This window comes from Cyrtonyx montezumae, unplaced genomic scaffold (genome assembly GCF_038088225.1).
Source record: "Cyrtonyx montezumae isolate F1298 unplaced genomic scaffold, pur_monq_1.0 scaffold_13, whole genome shotgun sequence".
NCBI classification, from domain to species: Eukaryota; Metazoa; Chordata; class Aves; order Galliformes; family Odontophoridae; genus Cyrtonyx; species Cyrtonyx montezumae.
In genome coordinates, this window is record NW_027071859.1 from 13,954,200 (window position 1) to 13,969,715 (window position 15,516).

General features: G+C 41.2%; 2 protein-coding genes across 2 annotated transcripts in view; one reads left to right on the forward strand and one right to left on the reverse strand.

The window, feature by feature from the left end:
- The window catches only part of NOL10 (nucleolar protein 10), a 450,419-nt gene that overhangs the window by 332,211 nt on the left and 102,692 nt on the right, over positions 1-15,516 (forward strand). The gene's annotated exons all lie outside the window — the stretch shown is intronic.
- The window catches only part of RRM2 (ribonucleotide reductase regulatory subunit M2), a 146,952-nt gene that overhangs the window by 90,563 nt on the left and 40,873 nt on the right, over positions 1-15,516 (reverse strand). The window lies entirely within an intron of this gene.

The window sequence follows — 15,516 nt, forward strand, 5'->3', positions numbered from 1 at the left end:
GCACGGCATGCTGCAGATGTACAAGAAATCTTTAACAAGGGTGGGTCAGATTGGTGAAGCAAGAGCTGCCAGTAATTAGTTCCCAGGAACTTCAAGCAATTTCTCTCAGCCCAGTGACAGGTTTATTCGTTTATAATGCGGTAGAAACAAGGTGGTGCTTGACAAATAATCAGAAAAATTCCTTTGTCTCTTCAGCTTTGCATATACATATCTGCCATGTGCTGCTTTCCAAAAATAACCAAGACAGACATTTTATCTGGGAAATAACACACTCTATTGCATGTGGAGGTATGTCAGACTTCCATTTACCGCAGTGTAAACAACATAGAAAACTCGTGTGACAAACACTGCTATCTGTCAGGTGGTGATTTAAAAAAATGCTAAGAACTGGTATGTGAGTACGTAAGCAATATACTGGGGCTACTTCAAGTGTTTCTGTCTTATCTCTATTTCATCTTTTTTTTTTCTTCTTGCCTAAAGCCATAATTTCCCTGAAAGCATTATTTTCACTTATCAGACAGAAACAAATGTTCACAACAAAAATATCAGAGTCTCAGAGCAGTTGAGGTTGGCAGGGACCTCTTGATTTGGAAACAATTTTAAGTGCTTTCCAGGAGCAATTTCTCCTTTACCTTTGCTAGGATTGAGGCGAGGCTCAGTGGGCTGGAGCTCCTTGGACACATATCCTGAAGGCAGGCGTGACATTTGCTCTTCAGAAACTTCTCCCAGTCACTGCGATGGTATGCTATGCCACGTGAAAGTTATAATCTGGACCTGCTGCAGTCCTGATACCCCTGAATATGCCACACAGCTCCTCACATTTTCCCCAGAGGAAGCACTACATTTGGGTAAAAAAGGTGGCCTACCCTATTCCTTAGGGAGAGTCAGGATTTTCTCTTCCTGGTTTGTTAGGTCTGGAAATGGACTGTTTTTATTTCAAATATTTCCAGTTTTGATATTTTTCCCCAAAGCTGCAACTTTCTGTGGCAACAAAATCTTTTTCTAAGCCAACCGCAAAAGAAAATGTGATAATAGAGATTCTGCGCTGTCGGGATGCCCTGAGATCAGGACAAAGAAAAAATAAAGCATCAACACTGGTGGGGCCATCAGCAATGACTAAAGTGTACTCATTGCTTTACTATTCACTCCTTTAAGGCCAACATCCTGCTGGTAGCAGTAGGGCTCAGTGAAAGGCTAGCCTGCTCGTTCCATCAGCTGCTTTTTCCTCCCTTGTACAACTAAATTATTGAAATCCTATCCATTCCCTCCAAGACTCCCACAAAAAGGTTGACAGATGCTTTGAGACCAGCGACTGATAGCACGCACCCCTCATCCCCACACCCATCGGGCTCTAGAGGCAGGAGGTGGCATGGGGAGAGCTGGCCATTCCCAGGCATTGGACAGAACAAAGGTCTACAAGGGCAGATATAAATCACATTTGTCATCACTCTTCTATGGCATAGAAAAAGCATGCAAAGCTTAGGAAAAGCACTTCTAATACATGCATTATTAATAGAAAGCGAGAGTGCAGTAATAGCGCTTTCTGCTACAACTGTTGTCTGCAGATGGATTAAAGAAGGCCACCAGAGAAGCACTGATGAGAGCATGAATGATCATTACAAACTCATGAATAAATCTTGTTCTCCATCCTGTTGAAAGGTACATGTTAATTTGAGAACTGCACTTGCACACACTCCTCTCCAAACATCAGCATTTTGAAAATGCAAAAGCTCACTGAGAGTCAGTGTTCAGATGCTTTTCCCATTGAAAACCAAAGAGAGAATGGTATATTTTCCATACATCAGCCTGCTTATATCATCTCTCTGTACAAACCTGCAGCAGTATCACAAGGACAGATTCTCTCCTGAATGTTAGCGTTTCCAGGCAGATCCAAGAAGATCAGGGCATAGATGAAAAAAGGAGTAAGGGGATTTCTGATATATTATTTTCTACTCTTTCTTTAAATGACAACTTAATCCACAGGGACTTAAAGAACAATCTTTATCCTACCACAACAAATTCTTATATCCCAACATGAGTGTTCCGGTCCAATGGGACTTCTACTTAAGCAGTGCATTTCACAGAGGAGAAGCTGATCAAAAGCAGGTACAAAAGCAGCAAGAGAAGAGCTACATAAGCTAGCCAGCCACCTCAGCAAGCGTTGTGCAATACTGTTAGAAACACAGTTTGAATTTTGGGTGGTCCCATGTGGATCCAGAAGTTGGACCTGGTGGTCCTCGTGGGTCTCTTCTGACTGGATGTCCTGTGATTCTGTGCTTTTGGCTCTGCATCACCTGTCATTTATGCCTGTACATAGGGAACCACAAAGGCCGTTGTCACATATGTCCACATGCATGTTTTTGGGTGCAATACACCAGTAAGCTGCCTCTGCCTCCTGCAGTGCTTGATTTGTGTTTCTACTACCTAACCATGAGGACAGGGTGCTGCAGGATGAAAGTAGGAGTTAGACTGTGAACGGCATTGCCAGGGAGTTTTCCCAGAAAAACTCCAGCTGACACCAGCCATGAAAGAGCAAGGATTTGTCCTCACCAACATTAAACCTGTCCAAAGGTGCTCATGGCTTGAGCCCTTTGACTCAAGCAGTCATCTGACTATTTAGGGGTTCAGTCTTTAATTAAAAAAAGCTGAAAATTTACCCAGTTCCCAACTCAATAGCTCTGTGTCAGCCTTTCAGTCATAGTGAATAGGCAAAAAGCTATTTTGATATGACTTTTTAGGTCAGACTGTACCAAGACTTCATAAACTGCTCGCAGGTGCTGAATTTTTTATAGCGATATTTTCAAGAGAATGGTCATTAGGTTGCACAGTGTTTGTTCTGGCAGATACAACTGTTTCCATGGCATGCAAGAGAGGAGAAGCTTGTTGGAAACTGTTTTGGGTTTTTGTTGTTGTTGTTTTTTTGGTTTTTTTTAAGAATAAAGGAGATAAGGGCATTGTAATAACAATCCCCCATCTGTTCATCACATGACCCCATCCTCCCCTTCTCACATGTATTCAGAGCATCTCTACTCATATCAGCAATTCTCTATGTCTGGAAGCTTTGTCTGTTTTGTTGTTCTTTTTTTAATGCGGAGCAGTATTTGTTTATTTATGGATCCATTCAGAGCTTTAGGCACGTACGCAGCTTAATCTGTAGCACCCTGTCAAATGCAAGTGGAGGAGAAATGCCAGCAGCTAGCTCTAATGATGCCAACCTCTGCCTTGCAGGATGTGCCACCTGTGAGCAGAAGCCTCACCTGGGCTCCTCTGCTCCATCAACAGGAAAGCATCAAGTGCCTTCCCAGGGAAAGCAGGAGCAAACAGCCGCTCTTCAGCCTGGCTCGGGTTTCATGGAAGGGCATAGAGAGCAACAGTGTGCTGCATTTTGTTTGCATTTCATTTTGCTTGAGCGTTTGAATTTGTATAACAAGTGCTAGGGCTCCAAGCTGTTTTACAGATTACGGTGAAGTGAGCAGCAGCAGCAGACCTGCCTCAGCTGTTTTCCATGCACATAGTTGAATGTGAAGGAGAGGGATAGGAAAGGAAAGAGGGGAGGATCACACTGCGCAGTGAGTCCCTAGGTAATGCTCTTAAACACTGTGCAAAAAGGAACTGCTGTGAAAGTGCCTGGTTTATTGCTACATCTATATAAAAAGATTGGGAAACCATCTGCTATGGAGGTGTAAAACATTAACAGCAGTAAGATATTGGACTTGAGGGGACAGGCTCTCTGAAGCAACAATCTCAGGACAATTATCACAGATCTGCTCTCCAAAGCCTTTGGGCAGGAGCTAGGATTTCTCTGGGTCAGATTCCCACAGCCATGAGAATCTCTATCCCAAAATACAGCCATCAAGTTGAGAAAAGCAGCTTAAAGCCTTCTCACAAAAACACATGGAAGGTCACACAATGGGTGTGCAGCTGCCTCTCTGCTCACTCAAATGCCCAGATGCTAATCTAGGCTCAAAACTGTGGTGCTCCAAAGATTCCTTACTCCTCCAAGGTTAACAGGTGAGGGCCTCTATAGAAAAGCAAGGGTCAAAGGGTCTTTCTAAGAACAACAGTCATCCAAAGCCATGAGAGCCCTGGCAGGGCCCTTGTATACTTTCCCATTCACCACTTTCAGAATCATAAAAGTTGAAAAAGACCAGTAAGATCATTTCATCTAACCATCAACCCATCAGCACCATGCTCACTGACCATGGCCCTCAGTGCTATATCCACCCTTTTCTCAAAAACCTCAAGGGACTGTAAGTGGCAAATAGGTAGTGTGCAATCAAAACAAAGCAAGGAGACCAGGCTTGTGTTCTCCACCTCCCTTGGTAACACACCCCTTCAAAAGCCACAGCTCCTACAGTCACAATGCTTGATTTGCATGATTGGGCACCATCACAAACTTCTGCCAGACAGCCTGTGACACCACTACAACACCACTTCACTCCTTCTGTACAGAGCCTATTCCATATTTACATAATAGATGAGACATACCAAGGCATAATATATTTATGCTAGGTCTCAAGCCACTTGTGCATTATCATTCTAGTAGCCTCTCCAGCGGGAAATGAATTCTCCATCTCCACTGAAAGGAGACACAAAAATTAATTGATAACCTACAATGGTTCATTAGAAACCAAAGTTTGTGGAAGTTTGTTCAGCCAGAATTAAACATCCCATCTCTGAGGAAGAAAGAGAAAGGAAAGGAAGAAGAAAGAGAAAGGAAAGAAAGAAGAAAGAGAAAGGAAAGAAAGAAGAAAGAGAAAGGAAAGAAAGAAGAAAGAGAAAGGAAAGAAAGAAGAAAGAGAAAGGAAAGAAAGAAGAAAGAGAAAGGAAAGAAAGAAGAAAGAGAAAGGAAAGAAAGAAGAAAGAGAAAGGAAAGAAAGAAGAAAGAGAAAGGAAAGAAAGAAGAAAGAGAAAGGAAAGAAAGAAGAAAGAGAAAGGAAAGAAAGAAGAAAGAGAAAGGAAAGAAAGAAGAAAGAGAAAGGAAAGAAAGAAGAAAGAGAAAGGAAAGAAAGAAGAAAGAGAAAGGAAAGAAAGAAGAAAGAGAAAGGAAAGAAAGAAGAAAGAAAGGAAAGAAAGAAGAAAGAGAAAGGAAAGAGGGAGATTTATCATTCTGGGATTTTTCAGTCAGGTAGGTATATACTTTTGTCAGCAATAGTTACTTGGTCCCTTGGTCAAAGTAAGTGGAAGAAAAATATATTCCTCTGTGCATGAGTGTTGAACTGCAAACTAAAAAAGATGCCGTCTAGAGTCATATTGCTATGTTTACATATCCGTGTGTGTGTAGGTACATAGGGTAATGCCTAGAAATCACCCTGAGTGATAAAAAGTGTATGTTGGAAATACCCTTATGGAAATGTTGAGCTCACAGAAGAGAGCCATTCTTTCTTCATCTCCTTCCAAGTAAATACTGCTGTTCTCTCTGAAATGGCAGGACTGGCCGACTTTGACCTCTATATATTCCACTCTCACTTTTTTGTATGTCAAGAACACAAGAGAAATAAATGGTGCATTAATATTAATATTCTCCTTCAGAAGCAAATGAGCATAGTGCTTGCGCAGGGAAATACTAACCTGCTGCCCTGTTAATGCAGGAACCCAGGATCAAAGCCAAAGCCAAAGGCCATGCTGTACCATGCATCATGCCTCAGCTGATCCCCTCCAGAGACAATGATCCTGCAGCAGTGCCCTATATCTGTCCCCAGAAGCATAGCAGCAGTTGTAGTGCAGTCTAAAGTAAGGTGAGTGAGAGGTTTGCCACACTTTTGATCCAAGCTTCTAAATTGTTCGTTGATGGGGTTAGTTCCCTGCCAAGTGAACAGGTCTTAAAAGAATAAAAATAGATCTTCCCCTTCAGTGTACAAAAATTATCTCCATTATTAATTCTGAATCTGAGATTAAAACATCACAGTACTCAGAGTGGCTACAAATAGGACAGAAGCTCTCCCTTCACAAGGAGCCTCACAAAGAAAGTGAGGGGCAATGGGTAAAAGGTTCACTGGGAGAGGCTTTAACTTGATTTAAGAAATAAGTATTTTATAGTGAACACAATCAATCATTGGAACAACCTTTGTAGGGACATGATAAAACCCCCATTGCTGGAGGTTGTCAAGGTGCCACTGGACAGGGTGCTGGATAACCTCACCCTTTGTCCACGAAATGTGGGACCTGATGACCTCTTCAGGTCCCCTTCCAGCCTAGCCTTTCCTATATTGTTATGGGACTCAAGTAATCCACCCTTCTGATCAAGTCTGATCTCCTACTTCAAAATGATTGCACTTGCTCATGTGACCAGAATGCTAGCCCCTTACTATCATCACCTTCCAGGAAAATTGATAAGCAGTGGTGATTTGCAAACACACCAATGCAATTCAATTATTCCATCTCATGTCAATCATTAATGGAAGGAGGAGCAGCTTTGAAGAACCCCGTACCTCTGGAGGCAGTCCTGGGTGGCTGACGGGAAAGCTGGCAACAGGAACTTCTACAATGCTGCTCTGGGATGTTTAGAAGTTGTCCTTTATTATTGCGTGTGATGGACTTCGTGTACATTCACTGTGATACAGTGCTCCTCCAGCCTGTTCAAAATGCCCCCCGAGATTACACAGTCCTAATGTCCCACTAAGGGCTCCTGCCTTTCAACCACATTTAAACTCTCAGCTAACCAGAATTCACCAGGTCCACAAAAACTCCTCTTTGTCCCTCCCTTCTCTAAGCAGTGAACTTCATTTCCCCTCCCCACCCTCAATCCACAGCCTACTTTTGTGGAGCCACCACTCTGTGTGGCCTCTGCCTTGGGAGACATCCAAGACCAGCCTGTAAGCTCTGCACCACACAGCACCAAATGCGCTCTTGGTGCTTAATGAACGCTAATTAATGGGATGTGTAAAACATCACAGCAATTAAAATGAGGTATTTTCTCCCATTGAAGAATGATTAATATCTTGGACAGATGTGAGCGTTGTTCTTTGTTAGTGGTATATCGCATGGCAGATAGGCACACACACAAACAGCACTCCATCAGAATATAATTAGTTTTCACGAATGCAATTCATTAAAAAGACAATATTCCAAATGCCACACGACTAATGTTACAATTAAAACACTTGACTAGCTCTCTCATTTAAACTCCATAGACAAACGCTGGTGCATGCTTACATGCTCAGAGAGAACAGAGCCAGAGATAAATGCACTTAAGGTCTTTTAGACTGGAAGAACTGAAGGGAAGATCCACCTTCAAAGTTAGAAATACGCTGTGCCCACCAGCACTCTCTGTTGACTGCACTGACTGCATGTTTTCACATTTTTCACATACACCTCCCAGAGGTGCAGGCAGCAGCTAGCAGGATTTTCCCGTATCATGTTGAGATCAAGTCTCATTAACACCCAAGTCAGGTACTTAAGCACATACAGCAATCCCACAAAGTCTCTCCTACTTTCTGAGCAGCTTTAACATCTAGTTCTCATAAAAAAAATTTCCTTCCACCTGTAGTTGGCTGAAGCAGCCTACAAACACGTTATATTTCATTCGCTGTTGTTAAACCAGGTGAAGGACGTCACCATATAAAGAAGTGCTGCTCCCCAGGAAGAGATCCCATTTGATATTTTCCTTGGAAAATGTTTCTGAATAATTCAAAATCAAAATCTGTGGTCTTGTTACATTTCCAGCTCCCCCCTTTTGTTCTCTTCATTGCAATAGAACAGAATGGAACAGGACAGAATAAGGTTTTCAACTTAGTAGATGAAAATGCCTGATATTCATGGCACAGTTTGGCACCACAGAAATGTTCCATTTCAAGAAATCTGGTGTTTGCAACTAGAAACATTTTTTGTTTCACAAAACATCTTAAAATTCCAACTTTTAACCTAATTAACAACAGATACAAATTACACCATGCTGGAATTCCTTACAGTACTTACTCTTCCACTGGGCTGCTCTTGAGCTGCTGGGTTTGCATAGTACGGTGCCCAATCTCTAAAGGAATGATCCTTATAATTAAATGAAGAAATTGAACTGTAGGATTAAAAGCAAAAATCAAAATTGACTGCTGGCAAATATAAGCAGGCATTCCTCTGGGATTGTGGACTCCCCATGACACCTCTCAAAATAAAATTGAGATTTAAAACCAAAAGTATAAAATAAACAACAGAAAAAAAAAACTCACAAAACAAGGGCTGTGTTTTTAGTATTCAACTTGCTCTACTCATCATAAAATACTTCCAAACACATCAGCCTTTGCCTTCTTGTATCCTATCTAAAGGTATACTCCCTTGCCAGTGATAGTTTCCCATTAATATATATTAATAGCCTTTTCACAAACTGACCCGGGGACTTCAATATCTTGACACTGCACATGAAACAACTGCTCAAGTCAACTCACGTTTATGGCACATTTAAGACATAGGTATTGAACCTGTCAGCTGAATTTTTCAATTTAGCAACAGAGAAAACTGAATCACTACTGACACACGAGATGAAATGTCCTGATCCTTGGATGCAAGGTGTCAAAGGGGAGCCTAGGGGTCCAGAGGGATAAAAAATTGAAACTGGCTTGTCATGAAGTTAGCAGGCATTCCTGAGAAGAAAGGAAACAATCTGCTGCTGTTTTTTGATGCTCATACCAAGTATTTCCTTGGCTGAATTTTTGTTAGTGAAGCATGACATGGCTGCAAGTTTCCTTTGTTCCCAGCACATTTTCTAGGACACTTTACAGACTTAATTCTGAGCCTCAGGTCTGTGCACAGCAGGCACACCTGGTATCGCATCTGTTTGGCCTGCGTGCTGGAAAGAGGAGGTGGATGACAGCAGCCATGTAATTATAGTCAAAGTCTTAAGAACCTGAATGAGTATTTAACCATTAACTGAGTCAGTAAGGCACACGTTATTTTCATTACTATACACTTAGGAAAAAAAACAACAAAAAAGCCTCAAGCCGCAAAGAATGGTAAGGCAGACAAGCTTGATGCACAGCTCTTTAAATAAAGTTATTGGGTGTAAGACTTGGATATGTCTTAGTGTTTGTGTTCAACCGCACATCCATTTATTGAGCTGCCTCTTTGAGGGATGGATGGCCACACGGAAGATGTGCACAGCAATGTCAGTCTGTGCAATAATCTTTAAATCACAGCGTGTCACAGGAACTCATCTCTAATAACAAAGGCTCTGTGCAGGATGATGACAGTCTGAAGAGGATACTGTAATACTGATGCTGCCATGAGCAACTCAGGCTTTCTCCCATCCTTTTCTCCTTGCCAGACACTTTTAAGTGAGAGCACAAAGCTATAAAGATTAGCAGCAGCGTCATAGGGAGAGCAGGATGATGTCAGAAGTTCAATAGCCAGGGATCATCTCCTGGAGATCAAATGAAAGTCTGAAAGAATTTCACACACACCTTTGTTAAGGTCAGGATTAGTCATTAGGCTTTCTTGCTGTCCTTGGACTTTGAAGATCACATCCTTGCTGCTCTTCCAGCACAGTCAGTTAAATAAAATCGCTGTCACACTGTGATAAACTTTCAGGTTGCTCCAGGTAGGGTCCCCCTCTATCTGACCTCTGCCAAGACCCATACAGAGCTTTGTTCCTTCCTCATCAGTGCAGAAGAGGAGCAGTAGTTCCCTGGTTAATGAAGTAACAAGCACCAGGGCCTGCTGGCAGCAACGTCCAGAGCAGCTGCCCTCCCCAAGGACACCCCCATACTGAGACAGTGCTGAGCTTCCCCATTTCAGTCTGAGTGCACCAGGACAGATCTGACGTTTCAGCATCATGCGCATAGTCCTCCTAATCTGTCCTGCTCCCAGGCAACAGGGCCAGGGGTAAACTAGCCTTGGGGGTAATGTCCCCAAGTAGAGGAAATGATTTGGGCGTTAGAGCTAACAGTCAGCACTGGAAGGCACAAAACAAGGGCTGGGTTTGACACTAACCCAGCCCTTACTCCTCCACTTCTGAGCAAGTCCCAGCAGCTTATTAGTAAGTACTCTCCATGGGATTTAGTTTTGTGGTATGCTGATGCTTAACAATATGGCTGGATCTCACTTAGGGAGCCCATGAGCACGTGACTTGATTGAGTTCCCTGAAGAACAGATTAGGGTTGGTAACTTTGATGAGGAGATTTATTCATGTATGGGTGCAGCCTGGCTCTTCAGCTTCCATCTATTTTCCTGTAATTAGAGGGACATATGGTTGAGTTTTATAACTAATTTCCACAAATTAGGGGCATTTGGAGTTGGCTGCTTGGAATGAAACAATCAGAGACTTACGGGAGTTTGCATTTTCATTCATTCATTTACAAATATTTGCAAATTGGTTATCCTCACGGCAGAAAGAATGCTTCATACCTTCAAAACACTTTGCCACAGGGGACACCAGGACCTTTGTTGAATTTAAACAGAATTACTTTCTCACTACTAAATGGCCAGAATGTAATTTCTCTATAGATGAGCAGACTGAAAAACATAAAGTGGGTGTTTTGATTTGATATTGATAGAAGAATCTATAAAAATGATAAAAATAAGATAAATACTACCAGTATATTTTTATGATTCCTTATTCTTAAGGACAAAGATACTTATTCTGCTAGCACATTATCTAGACGTAATGTCATCAGACCTTTTATTACAAAGAAGTATTGTGTCCATACTTGGCTTTGTGGAGGACCAGTGATTAGACCTTTCCAGATAACATCTATATACAGAAGTCCCGGAAAAGCCTACAGATATTTTAGATCATGGAACTTTGCTATGGTTTTGGTTTGGTTCTTCTTCAAGTAAGTGCCATTTTGGGATATTAATGATGCAGCATGCAATACATAGAAACAAATTTAGAAATAACAGGAATTAAGAGATCCAGAAACTTCCCCGAATACCCAGAAGAATTCCTGGAGAATGAAGCAGTGGAATAATTCCGCAGGTAAGCAGTCTGCCATTACTTCCCAAATTAAATCACTGCTTTGGATGTAGTACTGGAAAAACAAACAGTAGCTAAAAAAAAAAAGTCAAATTCTTTCTGTTTCTAGCTCCCAGGATTAATAGGCAAGCTTTTCTTTTTGAAATAGAAACTGAGTAAAAGAGCTACATGAATTGCTGCTTTTCAGCGGGTCCACAAACGTTGCTTCAATTTCAAACAGAATATTCATCTTCTGTTCAACTTTCAAATACACTCTCCATTGACATTAAACTCAACAGTACTTCAGAGAAAGTAAAAGAGCATTTTTCCAGGAAAAAAAAAAATCTTAACTACAATGGAATTCACAGAAAATTCCAGAGTTTTTAGTAGATTTTGTTTCTTCTCCTTTCCATACAACCAGTGGTTCAGCACACTTAGCAGCCAAAAAAAAAAATCATTCAGAAAACAAAATCAAACAGAACAACTCTCTAGGAAGGTCTTTAAATAAGATTGTCTTACTCTGTTCGCTTCTTTAGTGGAAAAATCCAGTGGAGTTTGCTTGGCATTTCCTGATGACTGTCCTTGTCAATGCAAATGTTAAGGAGATTGTTGAATTCAGTATTTTGTCTGCAGAGTCACAGAAACTTCAAGCTGGAAGAAATTCCACAGCAACTCCCACTCCAACCTCCTTCTCAAAGCAGGACCAATTCCAAAGTCCTTCATATATAAGGTTTTACTACCTTATAGGTCACACCTGGAGCTGTAACAGATAATGAATGACATGGCACCTCATCTGTAATACCTGAAGCAGAGTCTGCATGGCTGAAGTCACTAGTTTAATACAGCCTCCATTGGCTGCATGGTCATCTGCTCAGGCCTAAATTGTCAGTCACAACTTCCATGTCACTCTTCTTGCAGCAGAGACATTCCAGAAACAAAGGTGAAACCCCATTATAACCCACAACTTCAGGGAATTTTGGATTGTTCCCAAATTACATGCTTTCACTGATAGGTTTTGAGACCTTTTACATCTAAACTAATGTTCTTAAGACTGCAGCAGAGCATAATGATGCAGACAGTGCTGCAAAATGAGAGACTAACAGTATTAGATCTCCCAGTCTAAAAATGGGATTTGTCGTGACCATTTTATCTTCTCTCCTTGAGTAAAAATTTGATTTTTTTACTTTCTGCAGCTAAACAAGCTGCACACTCCCAACACATACAGCAACACACTTCCACGTGCTGCAAGTCCCACATAAGCCAAGCAATTCCAGCATTAGAGGCAGGAAGGGATTATCTAGCAGTACAGAAATCAGTGAAAGAGAAATTTAATTTTGTTGTTTTAAGGATTTGAAGAGATCATTCCTCTGTGGAGAAGAATAAAGTCAGGGAGTGAAAGCAAGAGTGTGGTGCTCTATGTCCCTACCAGAGGTGACTTAGGCATCTCCCACACGTCTCCCACATCACTGCAGGGAGAACAAGAGGGCTTTGTTTTGAGCACCTGTGACACCATGCAGGCAAGCAAACACACGGGAAAGAGTGACAAGATGGAAAAGTAAATGAGGGAGAGAGGATCCCACATTATGTAACGCTGCACTTAAGAGAATTAATTGGGGCAGGCTGATAAGGATGAATTGAATGTGTGAAAGCTACAGTTGTTTTAATTGAGCAGCTTTTCTCCAGGGAAGAGAGCTAAGTTTAAACCATCTGTCCAATTTCAGTGTCATTTGCCAAGGAAACGATTAAAATATTTTAAGATTAAATCAAAACTCTGGGAATCAAGGCGGAAGCCCAGTAATAAATGATTTGGGGATTTGCTTCACAGTAATGTGAAGCTGAAGGCTGGAGAATGTTAAACAGCACTTCCCTCTCCAAGTGCACACACACATATGGACTTGTCCCACAAGTTTCCAGCGGAAGAAGTGAAGTCTAGGAAAATGTGGAGACTGGTTAAGCAGAAGACAGTTAAGCACAAGACCAGCTGTCCTCTTTATGCACAGATACTACAAAATGTACATCGTTTGGTGGAGCTGTTCCAAGCGAGACTTTCTGGTAGTGGAATAAATTCCCATAGCTCTTCACTTTTCAAAGCAGCTTTTCTGAAGCCTGCTTGGGGATCTGGAGCCTACAAGGTGCAGGGCAGTCTGCTGCAAGCTGGATTCACACAAAGGAAATGACGACTTAACTCTGAAACAGCAGACACCTTTGTTTCTGTGGTTGCTTTTTTTCCATGAGGAATAGAGAAATATTCTTCCAGAAACTTAGTGAGATACTCATTCCCAGCTAATACAAACTCTGTGCAATTCATGCTGCCTGTGCTAATGGCAGTCTTTATAAATTATCACTCAGTTTTAATTATGGACAAATGATACCAGCAAAAGTAATATCTCTCCGTTCATAGATACAAATCTTGACTAACTCTGGGGCAAGAACAAATTATATCTCTGCTGCTCTCTGCTGTAGTCTGATAATAGCTATTTCTGGATCTGTTATTTAATCAGGTTCCCATCCATGAGTGTTCCCCGAGTGAGGCAGCCAGCTCTTTAAACTCATTATTCATTAACTCAGAATTTCTGTTTTTCATTGTCCCTCAGTATCCCCCTGCATTTCCTAGTATCCAGGTAATCCATCAACTCCTCTTTCCCCTTTATTAAATATTGCTTTGTTCACAGAAATTTCCTTAACCAGAACCACTTCTTCTTTTGTTTTACCAGTCTTCCTTTCATTAATGAGCAAAATATTCTCTTTTCCTTATTATCACAGAATGGCCAGGGTTGAAAAGGACCTCAGAGATCATCTAGTTTCAATCCCCCTGCCATGGGTAGGGTCACCAACCACTAGAGCAGGCTGCCCAGAACTACATCCAGCCTTGCCTTGAATACTAGGGATGAGGGCATCCACACCTCTCTGGGCAGCATGTTCCAGTGCATCACCACTCCGAGTGAAAAACTTCCTCCCAACATCTAACCTGAATCTCCCCTGTCTTAGTTTAAAACCATTGCCCCTTTTCCTATCACTATAAACCCATTAGTTTTGCTTCTTTGAAAAACTTACCAAGTACCTAGAAAATGCAGGTGCCTGTTAGACATTCCTTTTGCTCACACAAAGTGTGTAAAACTGAGGGGCCTGCAGCCCGCAATAAAATTAGTAACTATTCAGTGATAAGTTTCTCTACCTTTAGAGCAACTGCACTATTGACCTACTCTGCAGGACAAATCAGAGGCTGATCTTCCATCCACAGAAAGTGGATTTTTAAACTCTGAAAGTATACTGTACATTTAATATCATAATTCTCAAGATCCCCAAGGCTACTTTACTACCAGCAGCATGAGTTCCTGACTAGAATGGTGAGGCATGAGAGAATGCAGCTGAGCTAGGTAACAAATTCTTAGCACGCAGTCAATCTAGCAAAGAAAATACATTTGCAAATATAGGGATATTTCTATATCAAAGTACCTAATATTTTTCCTTTCTTATAAAAAAGAAAGTAGGAACTATTTTGTATTCCATAAAACTATTTTGTATTCCATAAAACATTCTTTCTGCTAAATAAGTCCTTTAACTATTGAATTTTTCTTCATTTCTGACAATATTATTTATTTCTAGCCCAGTCTTTCAATTTAATGAAGGCTGTATTTCTTCTGGGAAATCCGAAATAAAGGAGAAATGTTCTGATGAAAAAAATCATCATAGAATTATAGGCTGTATTTTCTTCTGTCACTGCAAAATGTGTGAAAAATATTGTCTAAAATAATCCAGGCACAACCGTTCTCTGTGTCTATTTTAAAACAGGATTATTGGATATTTTTTGTCATTGCTGGGTTATACTTTCTACTCAAAACAGTAGCTTGCACATTTCAAAATCAAACCTCTGCCAGAGCTATTTCAGGGAAACCTATAGAAAGAGGAAAAAAGATGTAGTAGTACTAGATTTTTTTTTATTATTATTATTTTGCTTTTTTTCACCTTTAAATTTCTGTTTTATCTTTAAAGAGCTCTTTGTTTGAAGACAACAAAACAACAGAACCTCCGTGTCCATGGACAGACCGTTCCAAACTGCAGATCATGGGGTGGACGTAAAGTGAAAACACAAACCCTGGTGCTACCAGCAAGGACCAAGAAAATCTTTGCAAGGTTTTTATCAGAGCATGGGACTGGAGCATGTCCTTGGTGGTAATGTCCAAGGGGAACAGGCACCTCTTCCAGCACTGCCTCACCAACCTCAGCCTTCAGTGTTTGTCTCATTTCTGCTTCAGTCATGACCTACCCCAGCCTGGAACATTGCTTATGCTGGACTGGAGCAAGCCGGTGCAGGAAAGGCACAGCACAGGAAAATAAGATGGAACACAAAGCTCAAGGCTCACATCACAAAACCGCCTTGCCAGCAGAAAAAAAAAAGAAAAAGAAAAAAAGAAAAAGAAAAAAAGAAAAAAAAAGAAAAAAAAATGTTTACATAGGTGATTTGATTGAAAGTTTTCCTTCACTTTCCCAGCTGCAATTGTGAATGCCTGCAGGCCACAGCCAGTGGAAAATCTCCTGGCTCCACCAGACCTTGTTGGGAATTCTCACCGAGGAGGTAACAAGGCTGTTGCTGGATTTTGACAGTATGTACCTCACTAGCTCTTACGTGACACGTT